This window comes from Anser anser, assembly GCF_964211835.1.
Source record: "Anser anser genome assembly, contig: HAP1_SCAFFOLD_32, whole genome shotgun sequence".
NCBI classification, from domain to species: Eukaryota; Metazoa; Chordata; class Aves; order Anseriformes; family Anatidae; genus Anser; species Anser anser.
This window is the reverse complement of record NW_028154148.1, coordinates 1,884,469-1,901,928: the sequence shown is the minus strand read 5'-3', so window position 1 is coordinate 1,901,928 and position 17,460 is coordinate 1,884,469.

Sequence of the window (17,460 nt, the reverse complement as noted above, 5' to 3'; positions counted from 1 at the left end):
CTAGTGCTGCCAGTGCACTCTCTGGACTCACTGCACTGCATCCCCAGTGGTGCCAGTGCACTCTCTGGACTCACTGCAGTGCATCCCCAGTGGTGCCAGTGCACTCTCTCGACTCACTGCACTGCATCCCCAGTGGTGCCACTGCACTCTCTGGACTCACTGCACTGCATCCCCAGTGGTGCCAGTCCACTCTCTGGAGTTACTGCATTAAATCCCCAGTGGTGCCAGTGCACTCTCTGGAGGCACTGTACTGCATCCCCAGTGGTGCCAGTGCACTCTCTGGAGGCACTGCACTGCATCCCCAGTGGTGCCAGTGCACTCTCTGGAATCACTGCAGTGCATCCCCAGTGGTGCCAGTGCACTCTCTGGACTCACTGCACTGCATCCCCAGCCGTTCCAGTGCACTCCCTGGACTCACTGTACTGCATGCCCAGCGGTGCCAGTGCACTCTCTGGACTCACTGCACTGCATCCCCAGTGGTGCCAGTGCACTCTCTGGACTCACTGCACTGCATCCCCAGAGGTGCCAGTGCACTCTCTGGACTCACTGCACTGCATCCCCAGTGGTGCCAGTGCACTCCCTGGAGTCACTGCACTGCATCCCCAGTGGTGCCAGTGCACTCTCTGGACTCACTGCACTGCATCCCCAGTGCTGACTGTGCACTCTCTGGACTCACTGCACTGCATCCCCAAGGTGCCAGTGCACTCTCTGGACTCACTGCACTGCATCCCCAGTGGTGCCAGTGCACTCTCTGGACTCACTGCACTGCATCCCCAGTGGTGCCAGTGCACTCTCTGGAGGCACTGCAGTGCATCCCCAGCGGTGCCAGTGCACTCTCTGGAGACACTGCAGTGCATCCCCAGCGGTGCCAGTGCACTCTCTGGAGTCAATGCACTGCATCCCCAGCGGTGCCAGTGCACTGTCTGGACTCACTGTACTGCATCCCCAAGGTGCCAGTGCACTCTCTGGACTCCCTGCACTGCATCCCCAGCGGTGCCAGTGCACTCTCTGGACTCACTACACTGCATCCCCAGTGGTGCTAGTGCACTCTCTGGACTCACTGCACTAAAACCCCATGGTGCCAGTGCACTCTCTGGAGTCACTGCACTGCATCCCCAGTGGTGCCAGTGCACTCTCTGGACTCACTGCAGTGCATCCCCAGTGGTGCCAGTGCACTCTCTGGACTCACTGCACTGCATCCCCAGTGGTGCCAGTGCACTCTCTGGACTCACTGCACTGCATCCCCAGTGGTGCCAGTGCACTCTCTGGACTCACTGCACTGCATCCCCAGCGGTGCCAGTGCACTCTCTGGAGTCACTGCAGTGCATCCCCAGTGGTGCCAGTGCACTCTCTGGACTCACTGTACTGCATCCCCAGCGGTGCCTGTGCACTCTCTGGACTCACTGAACTGCATCCCCAGTGGTGCCAGTCCACTCTCTGGATTCACTGCACTGCATCCCCAGTGGTGCCAGGGCAGTCCATGGACTCACTGCAGTGCATCCGCAGTGGTGCAAGTGCACTCTCTGGACTCACTGCACTGCATCCCCAGTGGTGCCAGTGCACTCTCTAGACGCACTGCACTGCATCCCCGGTGGTGCCAGTGCACTCTCTGGACTCACTGCAGTGCATCCCCTGTAGTGCCAGTGCACTCTCTGGACTCACTGCACTGCATCCCCAGTGGTGCCAGTGCACTCTCTGGACTCACTGCACTGCATCCCCAGTGGTGCCAGTGCACTCTCTGGAGTCACTGCAGTGCATGCCCAGTGGTGCCAGTCCACTCTCTGGACTCACTGCAGTGCATCCCCAGTGGTGCCAGTGCACTCTCTGGACTCACTGCACTGCATCCCCAGTGGTGCCAGTGCACTCTCTGGACTCACTGCACTGCATTACCAGTGGTGCCGGTGCACTCTCTGGACTCACGGCACTGCATCCGCAGTGGTGCCGGTGCACTCTCTGGACTCACTGCACTGCATCCCCAGTGGTGCCAGTGCACTCTCTGGACTCACTGCACTGCATCCCCAGTGGTGCCAGTGCACTCTTTGGACTCACTGCACTGCATCCCCAGTGGTGCCTGTGCAGTCTCTGGACTCACTGCACTGCATCCCCAGTGGTGCCAGTGCACTCTCTGCACTCACTGCACTGCATCCCCAGTGGTGCCAGTGCACTCTCTGCACTCACTGCACTGCATCCCCAGTGTTGCCAGTGCACTCTCTCTACTCATCGAGGTGCATCCCCAGAGGTGCCAGTGCACTCTCTGGACTCACTGCACTGCATCCCCAGTGGTGCCAGTGCACTCTCTGGACTCACTGCAGTGCATCCCCAGTTGTGCCAGTGCACTCTCTGGAGTCACTGCAGTGCATGCCCAGTGGTGCCAGTGCACTCTCTGGACTCACTGCACTGCATCAACAGTGGTGCCAGTGCACTCTCTGCACTCACTGCACTGCATCCCCAGTGGTGCCAGTAAAATCTCTGGACTCACTGCAGTGCAGCTCCAGTGGTGCCAGTGCACTCTCTGGACTCACTGCACTGCATCAACAGCGGTGCCAGTGCACTCTCTGCACTCACTGCACTGCATCCCCAGTGGTGCCAGTGCACTCTCTGGACTCACTGCAGTGCATTCCCAGTGGTGACAGTGCACTCTCTGGAGTCAGTGCACTGCATCCCCACTGGTGCCAGTGCACTCTCTGGACTCACTGCACTGCATCCTCACTGGTGCCAGTGCACTCTCTGGACTCACCGCACTGCATCCCCACTGGTGCCAGTGCACTCTCTGGAGTCACTGCAGTGCATCCCCCGTGGTGCCAGTGCACCCTCTGGACTCACTGCACTGCATCGCCACTGGTGCCAGTGCACCCTCTGGGCTCACTGCACTGCATTCCCAGTGGTGCCAGTGCACTCTCTGGACTCACTGCACTGCATCCCCAGTGGTGCCAGTGCACTCTCTGGACTCACTGCAGTGCATTCCCAGTGGTGCCAGTGCACTCTCTGGACTCACTGCACTGCATCCGCAGTGGGGCCAGTGCACTCTCTGGAGTCACTGCACTGCATCCTCACTGGTGCCAGTGCACTCGCGGGACTCACCGCACTGCATCCCCAGTGGTGCCAGTGCACTCTCTGGAGTCAATGCACTGCATCCCCAGTGGTGCCAGTGCACCCTCTGGACTCACTGCACTGCATCGCCACTGGTGCCAGTGCACCCTCTGGACTCACTACACTGCATCCCCATTGGTGCCAGTGCACTCTCTGGACTCACTGCACTGCATTACCAGTCGTGCCAGTGCACTCTCTGGACTCACTGCACTGCATCCCCAAGGTGCCAGTGCATTCTCTGGACTCACTGCACTGCATCCCCAGTGGTGCCACTGCACTCTCTGGACTCACTGAATTGCATCCCCACTGGTGCCAGTGCACTGTCTGGACTCACTGCACTGCATCCCCAGTGGTGCCAGTGCACTCTCTGGACTCACTGCACTGAATCCCCAGTGGTGCCAGTGCACTCTCTGGACTCTCTGCGCTGCATCGCCAGTGGTACCAGTGCACTCTCTGGACTCACTGCACTGCATCCCCAGTGGTGCCAGGCACTCTCTGGACTCACTGCAGTGCATCCCCAGTGGTGCCAGTGCACACTCTGCACTCACTGCACTGCATCCCCACTGGTGCCAGTGCCCTCTCTGGACTCACTGCACTGCATCTCCAGTGGTGCCAGTAAAATCTCTGGACTCACTGCACTGCATCCCCAGTGGTGCCAGTGCACTCTGTGTATTCACTGCTGTGCATCCCCAGTGGTGCCAGTGCACTCTCTGGACTCACTGCACTGCATCCCCAGTGGTGCCAGTGCACTCTCCGGACTCACTGCACTGCATTACCAGTGGTGCCAGTGCACTCTCTGGACTCACTGCACTGCATCCCCAGTGGTGCCAGTGCATTCTCTGGACTCACTGCAGTGCATCCCCAGAGGTGCCAGTGCACTCTCTGGAGTCACTGCACTGCATCCCCAGTGGTGCCAGTGCACTCTCTGGACTCACTGCAGTGCATCCCCAGTGGTGCCAGTGCACTCTCTGGAGTCACTGCACTACATCCCCAGTGGTGCCAGTGCACCCTCTGGACTCACTGCACTGCATCCCCAGTGGTGCCAGTGCACTCTCTGGACTCACTGCACTGCATTACCAGTCCTGCCAGTGCACTCTCTGGACTCACTGCACTGCATCCCCAAGGTGCCAGTGCATTCTCTGGACTCACTGCACTGCATCCCCAGTGGTGCCACTGCACTCTCTGGACTCACTGCACTGCATCCCCAGTGGTGCCAGTGCACTGTCTGGACTCACTGCACTGCATCCCCAGTGGTGCCAGTGCACTCTCTGGACTCACTGCACTGAATCACCAGTGGTGCCAGTGCACTCTCTGGACTCACTGCGCTGCATAACCAGTGGTGCCAGTGCACTCTCTGGAGTCACTGCAGTGCATCCCCAGTGGTGCCAGTGCACTCTCTGGACTCACTGCAGTGTATCCCCAGTGGTGCCAGTGCACTCTCTGCACTCACTACAGTGCATCCCCAGTGGTGCCAGTGCACTCTCTGGACTCACTGCACTGCATCCTCAGTGGTTCCAGTGCCCTCTCTGGACTCACTGCACTGCATCCCCAGTGGTGCCAGTAAAATCTCTGGACGCACTGCACTGCATCCCCAGTGGTGCCAGTGCACTCTGTGTATTCACTGCTGTGCATCCCCAGTGGTGCCAGTGCACTCTCTGGACTCACTGCACTGCATCCCCAGTGGTGCCAGTGCACTCTCTGGACTCACTGCACTGCATTACCAGTGGTGCCAGTGCACTCTCTGGAGTCAGTGCAGTGCATCCCCAGTGGTGCCAGTGCATTCTCTGGACTCACTGCAGTGCATCCCCAGTGGTGCCAGTGCACTCTCTGGAGTCACTGCACTGCATCCCCAGTGGTGCCAGTGCACTCTCTGGACTCACTGCAGTGCATCCCCAGTGGTGCCAGTGCACTCTCTGGAGTCACTGCAGTGCATCCCCCGTGGTGCCAGTGCACTCTCTGGACTCACTGCACTGCATCACCAGTGCTGCCAGTGCACTCTCTGGACTCACTGCACTGCATCCCCAGAGGTGCCAGTGCACTCTCTGGACTCACTGCACTGCATCCCCAGTGGTGCCAGTGCACTCTCTAGAGTCACTGCAGTGCATCCCCAGTGGTGCCAGTGCACTCTCTGGACTCACTGCACTGCATCCCCAGTGGTGCCAGTGCACTCTCTGGAGGCACTGCACTGCATCCCCAGTGGTGCCAGTCCACTCTCTGGAGTCACTGCATTAAATCCCCAGTGGTGCCAGTGCACTCTCTGGAGGCACTGTACTGCATCCCCAGTGGTGCCAGTGCACTCTCTGGAGGCACTGCACTGCATCCCCAGTGGTGCCAGTGCACTCTCTGGACTCACTGCAGTGCATCCCCAGTGGTGCCAGTGCACTCTGAGGACTCACTGCACTGCATCCCCAGTGGTGCCAGTGCACTCTCTGGAGGCACTGCATTAAATCCCCAGTGGTGCCAGTGCACTCTCTGCACTCACTGCACTGCATCCCCAGTGGTGCCAGTGCACTCTCTGGACTCACTGCAGTGCATCCCCTGCGGTGCCAGTGCACTCTCTAGAGTCACTGCAGTGCATCCCCAGTGGTGCCAGTGCACTCTCTGGACTCACTGCAGTGCATCCCCTGCGGTGCCAGTGCACTCTCTAGAGTCACTGCACTGCATCCCCAGCGGTGCCAGTGCACTCTCTGGAGGCACTGCACTGCATCCCCAGCGGTGCCAGTGCACTCTCTGGAGACACTGCAGTGCATCCCCAGCGGTGCCAGTGCACTCTCTGGAGTCAATGCACTGCATCCCCAGCGGTGCCAGTGCACTCTCTGGACTCACTGCACTGCATCCCCAAGGTGGCAGTGCACTCTCTGGACTCACTGCACTGCATCCCCAGTGGTGCCAGTGCACTCTCTGGACTCACTACACTGCATCCCCAGTGGTGCCAGTGCACTCTCTGGACTCACTGCAATAAAACCCCATGGTGCCAGTGCACTCTCTGGACTCACTGCACTGCATCCCCAGTGGTTCCAGTGCACTCTCTGGACTCACTGCAGTGCATCCGCAGTGGTGCCAGTGCACTCTCTGGACTCACAGCACTGCATCCCCAGTGGTGCCAGTGCACTCTCTGGACTCACTGCACTGCATCCCCAGTGGTGCCAGTGCACTCTCTGGACTCACTGCACTGCATCCCCAGCGGTGTCAGTGCACTCTCTGGAGTCACTGCAGTGCATCCCCAGTGGTGCCAGTGCACTCTCTGGACTCACTGTACTGCATCCCCAGCGGTGCCAGTGCTCTCTCTGGACTCAGTGAACTGTATCCCCAGTGGTGCCAGTCCACTCTCTGGATTCACTGCACTGCATCCCCAGTGGTGCCAGTGCACTCTCTGGACTCACTGCACTGCATCACCATTGGTGCCAGGGCACTCCATGGACTCACTGCAGTGCATCCGCAGTGGTGCCAGTGCACTCTCTGGACTCACTGCACTGCATCCCCAGTGGTGCCAGTGCACTCTCTGGAGGCACTGCACTGCATCCCCAGTGGTGCCAGTGCACTCTCTGGACTCACTGCACTGCATCCCCAGTGGTGCCAGTGCACTCTCTGGACTCACTGCAGTGCATCCCCGGTGGTGCCAGTGCACTCTCTGGACTCACTGCAGTGCATCTCCTGTAGTGCCAGTGCACTCTCTGGACTCACTGCACTGCATCCCCAGTGGTGCCAGTGCACTCTCTGGAGTCACTGCAGTGCATGCCCAGTGGCGCCAGTGCACTCTCTGGACTCACTGCACTGCATCCCCAGTGGTGCCTGTGCAGTCTCTGGACTCACTGCAGTGCATCCCCAGTGGTGCCAGTGCACTCTCTGCACTCACTGCACTGCATCCCCAGTGGTGCCAGTGCACTCTCTGGACTCACCGAGGTGCATCCCCAGTGGTGCCAGTGCACTCTCTGGACTCACTGCACTGCATCCCCAGTGGTGCCAGTGCACTCTCTGGACTCACTGCAGTGCATCCCGAGTTGTGCCACTGCACTCTTTGGACTCACTGCACTGCATCCCCAGTGGAGCCAGTGCACTCTCTGGACTCACTGCACTGCATCCCCAGCGGTGCCAGTGCACTCTCTGGACTCAATGCACTGCATCCCCAGTGGTGCCAGTGCACTCCCTGGAGTCACTGCAGTGCATCCCCAGTGGTGCCAGTGCACTCTCTGGACTCACTACACTGCATCCCCAGTGGTGCCAGTGCACTCTCTGGACTCACTGCACTAAAACCCCATGGTGCCAGTGCAGTCTCTGGACTCACTGCAGTGCATCCCCAGTGGTTCCAGTGCACTCTCTGGACTCACTGCAGTGCATCCGCAGTGGTGCCAGTGCACTCTCTGGACTCACTGCACTGCATCCCAGTGGTGCCAGTGCACTCGCTGGACTCACTGCACTGCATCCCCAGTGGTGACAGTGCACTCTCTGGACTCACTGCACTGCATCCCCAGCGGTGCCAGTGCACTCTCTGGAGTCACTGCACTGCATCCCATGTGGTGCCAGTGCACTCTCTGGACTCACTGTACTGCATCCCCAGCGGTGCCAGTGCACTCTCTGGACTCACTGAACTGCATTCCCAGTGGTGCCAGTGCACTCTCTGGATTCACTGCACTGCATCCCCAGTGCTGCCAGTGCGCTCTGTGGACTCACTGCACTGCATCCCCAGTGGTGCCAGTGCACTCTCTGGACTCACTGCACTGCATCACCAGTGGTGACAGTGCACTCTCTGGACTCACTGCAATGCATCACCATAGGTGCCAGGGCACTCCATGGACTCACTGCAGTGCATCCGCAGTGGTGCCAGTGCACTCTCTGGACTCACTGCACTGCATCCCCAGTGGTGCCAGTGCACTCTCTGGAGGCACTGCAGTGCATCCACAGTGGTGCCAGTGCACTCTCTGGACTCACTGCACTGCATCCCCAGTGGTGCCAGTGCACTCTCTGGACTCACTGCAGTGCATCCCCGGTGGTGCCAGTGCACTCTCTGGACTCACTGCACTGCATCCCCAGTGGTGCCAGTGCACTCTCTAGAGTCACTGCAGTGCATCCCCACTGGTGCCACTGCACTCTCTGGACTCACTGCACTGCATTACCAGTGGTGCCAGTGCACTCTCTGGAGTCACTGCAGTGCATCGCCAGTGGTGCCAGTGCACTCTCTAGATTCACTGCAGTGCATCCCCAGTGGTGCCAGTGCACTCTCTGGACTCACTGCACTGCATTACCAGTGGTGTCAGTGCACTCTCTGGAGTCACTGCAGTGCATCTCCAGTGGTGCCAGTGCACTCTGTGGACTCACTGCAGTGCATCCCCAGTGGGGCCAGTGCACTCTCTGGACTCACTGCAGTGCATCCCCAGTGGTGCCAGTGCACTCTCTGGAGTCACTGTTCTGCATCCCCAGTGGTGCCAGTGCACTCTCTGGACTCACTGCAGTGCATCCCCAGTGGTGCCAGTGCCCTCTCTGCACTCACTGCACTGCATCCCCAGTGGTGCCAGTGCACTCTCTGGACTCACTGCAGTGCATTCCCCGTGGTGCCAGTGCACTCTCTGGACTCACTGCAGTGCATCCCCAGTGGTGCCAGTGCACTCTCTGGACTCACTGCACTGCATCACCATTGGTGCCAGTGCACTCTCTAGAGTCACTGCAGTGCATCCCCCGTGGTGCCAGTGCACTCTCTGGACTCACTGCACTGCATTACCAGTTTTGCCAGTGCACTCTCTGGAGTCACTGCAGTGCATCCCCAGTGGTGCCAGTGAACTCTCTGGAGTCACTGAACCGCATCCCCAGTGGTGCCAGTGCACTCTCTGGACTCACTGCACTGCATCCCCAGTGGTGCCAGTGCACTCTCTGAACTCACAGCACTGCATCGCCAGTGGTGCCAGTGAACTATCTGGACTCACGGCACTGCATGCCCTGTGCTGCCAGTGCACTCTCTGGACTCACTGCAGTGCATCCCCAGTGGTGCCAGTGCACTCTCTGCACTCACTGCACTGCATCCCCAGTGGTGCCAGTAAAATCTCGGGACTCACTGCAGTGCAGCTCCAGTGGTGCCAGTGCACTCTCTGGACTCACTGCACTGCATCAACAGTGGTGCCAGTGCACTCTCTGCACTCACTGCACTGCATCCCCATTGGTGCCAGTAAAATCTCTGGACTCACTGCAGTGCAGATCCAGTGGTTCCAGTGCACTCTGTGGACTCACTGTACTGCATCCCCAGTGGTGCCAGAGCACTCTCTGGACTCACTGCAGTGCATCCCCAGTGGTGCCAGTGCACTCTCTGGACTCACTGCAGTGCATCCCCAGTGGTGCCAGTGCACTCTCTGGACTCACTGCAGTGCATCCCCAGTTGTGCCAGTGCACTCTCTGGACTCACTGCAGTGCATCCCCAGTGGTGCCAGTGCACTCTGTGGACTCACTGCACTGCATCAACAGTGGTGCCAGTGCACTCTCTGGACTCACTGCACTGCATCCCCAGTGGTGCCAGTAAAATCTCGGGACTCACTGCAGTGCAGCTCCAGTGGTGCCAGTGCACTCTCTGGACTCACTGCACTGCATCCCAAGTGGTGCCAGTGCACTCTCTGGACTCACTGCAGTGCATCCCCAGTGGTGCCAGTGCACTCTCTGGACTCACAGCACTGCATCCCCAGTGGAGCCAGTGCACTCTCTGGAGTCACTGCATTGCATTCCCAGTGTTGCCAGTGCACTCTCTGGACTCACTGCTGTGCATCCGCAGTGGTGCCAGTGCACTCTTTCGAGTCACTGCACTGCATCCCCATTACGGCCAGTGCATTCTCTGGACTCACTGCAGTGCATCCCCAGTGGTGCCAGTGCACTCTCTGGACTCACTGCACTGCATCCCCAGTGGTGCCAGTGCACTCTCTGGACTCACTGAAGTGCATCCCCAGTGGTGCCAGTGCACTCTTTCGAGTCACTGCACTGCATCCCCAGTGGTGCCAGAGCATTCTCTGGACTCACTGCAGTGCATCCCCAGTGGTGCCAGTGCACTCTGTGGACTCACTGTACTGCATCCCCAGTGGTGCCAGTGCAGTCTCTAGACTCACTGCACTGCATCCCCAGTGGTGCCAGTGCACTCTCTGGACTCACCGCAGTGCATCCACAGTGGTGCCAGTGGACTCTGTGGACTCACTGCACTGCATCCCCAGTGGTGCCAGTGCACTCTCTGGACTCACCGCAGTGCATCCCAAGTGGTGCCAGTGCACTCTCTGCACTCACTGCAGTGCATCCCCTGTTGTGCCAGTGCACTCTCTGGACACACTGCACTGTATCCCCAGTGGTGCCAGTGCACTCTCTGGAGTCACTGCAGTACATCCCCAGTGGTGCCAGTGCACTCTCTGGACTCACTGCACTGCATCCCCAGTGGTGCCAGTGCACTCTCTAGAGTCACTGCACTGCATCCCCAGTGGTGCCAGTGCCCTCTCTGCACTTACTGCACTGCATCCCCAGTAGTGCCAGTGCACTCTCTGGACTCACTGCACTGCATTCCCAGTGTTGTCAGTACACTCTCTGGACTCACTGCAGTGCATCCCCAGTGGTGCCAGTGCACTCTCTGGACTCACTGCACTGCATCCCCAGTGGTGCCAGTGCACTCTCTAGAGTCACTGCAGTGCATCCCCCGTCGTGCCAGTGCACTCTCTGGACTCACTGCACTACATTACCAGTGGTGCCAGTGCACTCTCTGGAGTCACTGCAGTGCATCCCCAGTGGTGCCTGTGCACTCTGTGGACTCACTGCAGTGCATTACCCAAGGTGCCAGTGCACTCTCTGGAGTCACTGCACTGCATCCCCAGTGGTGCCAGTGCACTCTCTGGACTCACTGCACTGCATCCCCAGTGGTGCCAGTGCACTCTCCAGAGTCACTGCCTTGCATCCCCACTGGTGCCACTGCACTCTCTGGACTCACTGCACTGCATTACCAGTGGTGCCAGTGCACTCTCTGGAGTCACTGCAGTGCATCGCCAGTGGTGCCAGAGCACTCTCTGGAGGCACTGCAGTGCATCCCCAGTGGTGCCAGTCCACTCTCTGGAGTCACTGCACTGCATTACCAGTGGTTTCAGTGCACTCTCTGGAGTCACTGCAGTGCATCTCCAGTGGTGCCAGTGCACTCTGTGGACTCACTGCAGTGCATCCCCAGTGGGGCCAGTGCACTCTGTGGACTCACTGCAGTGCATCCCCAGTGGTGCCAGTGCACTCTCTGGAGTCACTGTACTGCATCCCCAGTGGTGCCAGTGCACTCTCTGGACTCACTGCAGTGCATCCCCAGTGGTGCCAGTGCCCTCTCTGCACTCACTGCACTGCATCCCCAGTGGTGCCAGTGCACTCTCTGGACTCACTGCAGTGCATTCCCCGTGGTGCCAGTGCACTCTCTGGACTCACTGCAGTGCATCCCCAGTGGTGCCAGTGCACTCTCTGGACTCACTGCACTGCATCCCCAGTGGTGCCAGTGCACTCTCTAGAGTCACTGCAGTGCATCCCCCGTGGTGCCAGTGCACTCTCTGGACTCACTGCACTGCATTACCAGTGGTGCCAGTGCACTCTCTGGAGTCACTGCAGTGCATCCCCAGTGGTGCCAGTGAACTCTCTGGACTCACTGAACCGCATCCCCAGTGCTGCCAGTGCACTCTCTGGACTCACTGCACTGCATCCCCAGTGGTGCCAGTGCACTCTCTGAACTCACAGCACTGCATCGCCAGTGGTGCCAGTGAACTATCTGGACTCACAGCACTGCATGCCCTGTGGTGCCAGTGCACTCTCTGGACTCACTGCAGTGCATCCCCAGTGGTGCCAGTGCACTCTCTGCACTCACTGCACTGCATCCCCAGTGGTGCCAGTAAAATCTCGGGACTCACTGCAGTGCAGCTCCAGTGGTGCCAGTGCACTCTCTGGACTCACTGCACTGCATCAACAGTGGTGCCAGTGCACTCTCTGCACTCACTGCACTGCATCCCCATTGGTGCCAGTAAAATCTCTGGACTCACTGCAGTGCAGATCCAGTGGTTCCAGTGCACTCTGTGGACTCACTGCACTGCATCCCCAGTGGTGCCAGAGCACTCTCTGGACTCACTGCAGTGCATCCCCAGTGGTGCCAGTGCACTCTCTGGACTCACTGCAGTGCATCGCCAGTGGTGCCAGTGCACTCTCTGGACTCACTGCACTGCATCCCCAGTGGAGCCAGTGCACTCTCTGGACTAACTGCATTGCATTCCCAGTGTTGCCAGTGCACTCTCTGGACTCACTGCTGTGCATCCGCAGTGGTGCCAGTGCACTCTTTCGAGTCACTGCACTGCATCCCCATTACGGCCAGTGCATTCTCTGGACTCACTGCAGTGCATCCCCAGTGGTGCCAGTGCACTCTCTGGACTCACTGCACTGCATCCCCAGTGGTGCCAGTGCACTCTCTGGACTCACTGCACTGCATTACCAGTGGTGACAATGCACTCTCTGGACTCACTGCAGTGCATCCCCAGTGGTGCCAGTGCACTCTTTCGAGTCACTGCACTGCATTACCAGTGGTGCCAGTGCACTCTCTGGACTCACTGCAGTGCATCCCCAGTGGTGCCAGTGCACTCTCTGGACTCACTGCAGTGCATTACCCAAGGTGCCAGTGCACTCTCTGGACTCACTGCACTGCATCCCCAGTGGTGCCAGTGCACTCTCTGGACTCACTGCACTGCATCCCCAGTGGTGCCAGTGCACTCTCTAGAGTCACTGCACTGCATCCCCAGTGGTGCCAGTGCATTCTCTGGACTCACTGCAGTGCATCCCCAGTGGTGCCAGTGCACTCTCTGGACTCACTGCACTGCATCCCCAGTGGTGCCAGTGCACTCTCTGGACTCACTGCACTGCATTACCAGTGGTGACAATGCACTCTCTGGACTCACTGCAGTGCATCCCCAGTGGTGCCAGTGCACTCTTTCGAGTCACTGCACTGCATTACCAGTGGTGCCAGTGCACTCTCTGGACTCACTGCAGTGCATCCCCTGTGGTGCCTGTGCACTCTCTGGACTCACTGCAGTGCATTACCCAAGGTGCCAGTGCACTCTCTGGACTCACTGCACTGCATCCCCAGTGGTGCCAGTGCACTCTCTGGACTCACTGCACTGCATCCACAGTGGTGCCAGTGCACTCTCTTTACTCACTGCACTGCATCCCCAGTGGTGCCAGTGCAGTCTCTAGAGTCACTGCAGTGCATCCCCAGTGGTGCCAGTGCACTCTCTAGAGTCACTGCAGTGCATCCCCAGTGGTGCCAGTGCACTCTCTGGACTCACTGCACTGCATTACCAGTGGTGTCAGTGAACTCTCTGGAGTCACTGCAGTGCATCTCCAGTGGTGCCAGTGCACTCTGTGGACTCACTGCACTGCATCCCCAGTGGGGCCAGTACACTCTCTGGACTCACTGCACTGCATCGCCAGTGGTGCCAGTGCACTCTCTGGACTCACTGCAGTGCATCCCCAGTGGTGCCAGTGCACTTCCTGCACTCACTGCACTGCATCCCCAGTGGTGCCAGTGTACTCTCTGCACTCACTGCAGTGCATCCCCAGTGGTGCCAGTGCACTCTGTGGACTCACTGCACTGCATCCCCAGTGGTGCCAATGCACTCTCTGGAGTCACTGTACTGCATCCCCAGTGGTGCCAGTGCACTCTCTGGACTCACTGCAGTGCATCCCCAGTGGTGCCAGTGCCCTCTCTGCACTCACTGCACTGCATCCCCAGTGGTGCCAGTGCACTCTCTGGACTCACTGCAGTGCATTCCCCGTGGTGCCAGTGCACTCTCTGGACTCACTGCACTGCATCCCCAGTGGTGCCAGTGCACTCTCTGGACTCACTGCACTGCATCCACAGTGGTGCCAGTGCACTCTCTTTACTCACTGCAGTGCATCCCCAGTGTTGCCAGTGCACTCTCTGGACTCACTGCACTGCATTACCAGTGGTGCCAGTGCACTCTCTGGACTAACTGCAGTGCATCCCCAGTGGTGCCAGTGAACTCTCTGGACTCACTGAACCGCATCCCCAGTGGTGCCAGTGCACTCTCTGGACTCACTGCACTGCATCCCCAGTGGTGCCAGTGCACTCTCTGGACTCACTGCACTGCATCCCCAGTGGTGCCAGTGCACTCTCTGGACTCACGGCACTGCATGCCCTGTGGTGCCAGTGCACTCTCTGGACTCACTGCAGTGCATCCCCAGTGGTGCCAGTGCACTCTCTGGACTCACTGCAGTGCATCCCCAGTGGTGCCAGTGCACTCTCTGGACTCACTGCACTGCATCCCCAGTGGTGCCAGTGCACTCTCTGCACTCACTGCACTGCATCCCCAGTAGTGCCACTGCACTCTCTGGACTCACTGCAGTGCATCCCCAGTGGTGCCAGTGCACTCTCTGGACTCACTGCACTGCATCCCCAGTGGTGCCAGTGCACTCTCTGGACTCACTGCACTGCATCCCCAGTGGTGCCAGTGCACTCTCTGGACTCACTGCACTGCATCCCCAGTGGTGCCACTGCACTCTCTGGACTCACGGCACTGCATCCCCAGTGGTGCCACTGCACTCTCTGGACTCACTGCAGTGCATCCCCAGTGGGGCCAGTGCACTCTCTGGACTCACTGCACTGCATCCCCAGTGGTGCCAGTGCACTCTCTGGACTCACTGCACTGCATCCCCAGTGATGCAAGTGCACTCTCTGGAGTCACTGCACTGCATCCCCTGTGGTGCCAGTGCACTCTCTGGTGTCACTGCAGTGCATCCCTTTCTTTGCCTCAGTCTTTAGCGGCAGTACCGGTTGTTCTCTGGATACCCAGTGCCTTGAGCTGGTGGAAGGGGATGGGGAGCAGGATGTGGCCTTCGCTATCCATGAGGAAATGGTTGGCGACCTGCTACGGAGCTTGGATGTGCGCAAGTCGATGAGGCCGGATGGGATGCACCGAGGGTACTGAAAGAACTGGCGGAGGAGCTGGCCGAGCCGCTTACCATCATTTATCGGAAGTCCTGGCTATCAGGGGAGGTCCCAGTTGACTGGCGGCTTGCCAATGTGACGCCCATCTATAAGAAGGGCCGCAGGGCAGACCCGGGGAACTATAGGCCTGTCAGTTTGACCTCAGTGCCAGGGAAGCTCATGGAGCAGATTATCTTGAGGGTCAACACGCGGCACTTGCAGGGCAAGCAGGCGATCAGGCCCAGTCAGCATGGGTTTATGAAAGGTAGGTCCTGCTCGACGAACCTGATCTCCTTCTATGACCAAGTGACGCGCTTGGTGGATGAGGGAAAGGCTGTGGATGTGGTTTACCTTGACCTCAGTAAGGCTTTTGACACAGTTCCCCACAACATTCTCCTCAAGAAACTGGCTGCTCGGGGCTTGGACTGGCGTACGCTTCGCTGGGTTAGAAACTGGCTGGATAGCCGGGCCCAGAGAGTTGTGGTGAATGGAGTCAAATCTGGTTGGAGGCCGGTCACTAGTGGTGTCCCCCAGGGCTCGGTACTGGGGCCGGTCCTCTTTAATATCTTTATCGATGATCTGGATGAGGGCGTCCAGTGCACCCTCAGTAAGTTTGCAGATGACACCAAGCTAAGTGCGTGTGTCGATCTGCTCGAGGGCAGGAAGGCTCTGCAGGAGGATCTGGATACGCTGGAGCGATGGGCTGAGGTCAACTGTATGAAGTTCAACAAGGCCAAGTGCCGGGTCCTGCACCTGGGGCGCAACAACCCCAAGCAGAGCTACAGGCTGGGAGATGAGTGGCTGCAAAGCTGCCTGGCCGAGAGGGACCTGGGAGTATTGGTTGATAGTCGGCTGAATATGAGCCAGCAGTGTGCCCAGGTGGCCAAGAAGGCCAACAGCATCCTGGCCTGCATAAGAAGCAGTGTGGCCAGCAGGTCTAGGGAAGTGATTGTGCCCCTGTACTCGGCTCTGGTGAGGCCGCACCTCGAGTACTGTCTTCAGTTTTGGGCCCCTCGCTACAGGAAGGACATGGACGTGCTCGAGCGAGTCCAGAGAAGGGCGACCAAGCTGGTGAGGGGTCTGGAGAACAAGTCTTACGAGGAGCGGCTGAGGGAGCTGGGCTTGTTCAGCCTGGAGAAGAGGAGGCTCAGGGGCGACCTTATCACTCTCTACAGTTACCTTAAAGGAGGCTGTAAAGAGGTGGGGGTTGGTCTGTTCTCCTACGTGCCTGGTGACAGGACGAGGGGGAATGGGCGAAAGTTGCGACAGGGGAGTTTTATATTGGATGTTAGGAAGTACTTCTTTACCGAAAGGGTTATTAAGCATTGGAACGGGCTGCCCAGGGAGGTGGTGGAGTCGCCATCCCTGGAGGTCTTTAAAAGACGTTTAGATGTAGAGCTTAGCGATATGGTTTAGTGGAGTACTTAGAGTTAGGTCGGAGGTTGGACTCGATGATCTTGAGGTCTCTTCCAACCTAGAAATCTGTGATACTGTGATCCCCACTGGTGCCTGTGCACTCTCTGGACTCACTGCACTGCATCCCCAGTGGTGCCAGTGCACTCTCTGGACTCACTGCACTGCATCCCCAGTGGTGCCAGTGCACTCTCTGGACTCACTGCAGTGCATTCCCAGTGGTGCCAGTGCACTCTCTGGACTCACTGCACTGCATCCCCAGTGGTGCAAGTGCACTCTCTGGAGTCACTGCAGTGCATCCCCAGTGGTGCCTGTGCACTCTCTGGACTCACTGCAGTTCATTACCCAAGGTGCCAGTGCACTCTCTGGACTCACTGCACTGCATCCCCAGTGGTGCCAGTGCACTCTCTGGAGTCACTGCAGTGCATCCCCAGTGGTGCAAGTGCACTCTCTAGAGTCACTGCAGTGCATCCCCAGTGGTGCCAGTGCACTCTCTGGACTCACTGCACTGCATTACCAGTGGTGTCAGTGCACTCTCTGGAGTCACTGCAGTGCATCCCCAGTGGAGCCAGTGCACTCTCTGGACTCACTGCACTGCATCCCCAGCGGTGCCAGTGCACTCTCTGGACTCAATGCACTGCATCCCCAGTGGTGCCAGTGCACTCTCTGGACTCACTGCACGGCATCCCCAGTGGTGCCAGTGCACTCTCTGGACTCACTACACTGCACCCCCAGTGGTGCCAGTGCACTCTCTGGACTCACTGCACTAAAACCCCATGGTGCCAGTGCACTCTCTGGACTCACTGCACTGCATTACCAGTGGTGCCAGTGCACTCTCTGGACTCACTGCAGTGCATCCGCAGTGGTGCCAGTGCACTCTCTGGACTCACTGCACTGCATCCCCAGTGGTGCCAGTGCACTCTCTGGACTCACTGCAGTGCATCCCCAGTGGTGCCAGTGCACTCTCTGGACTCACTGCACTGCATCCCCAG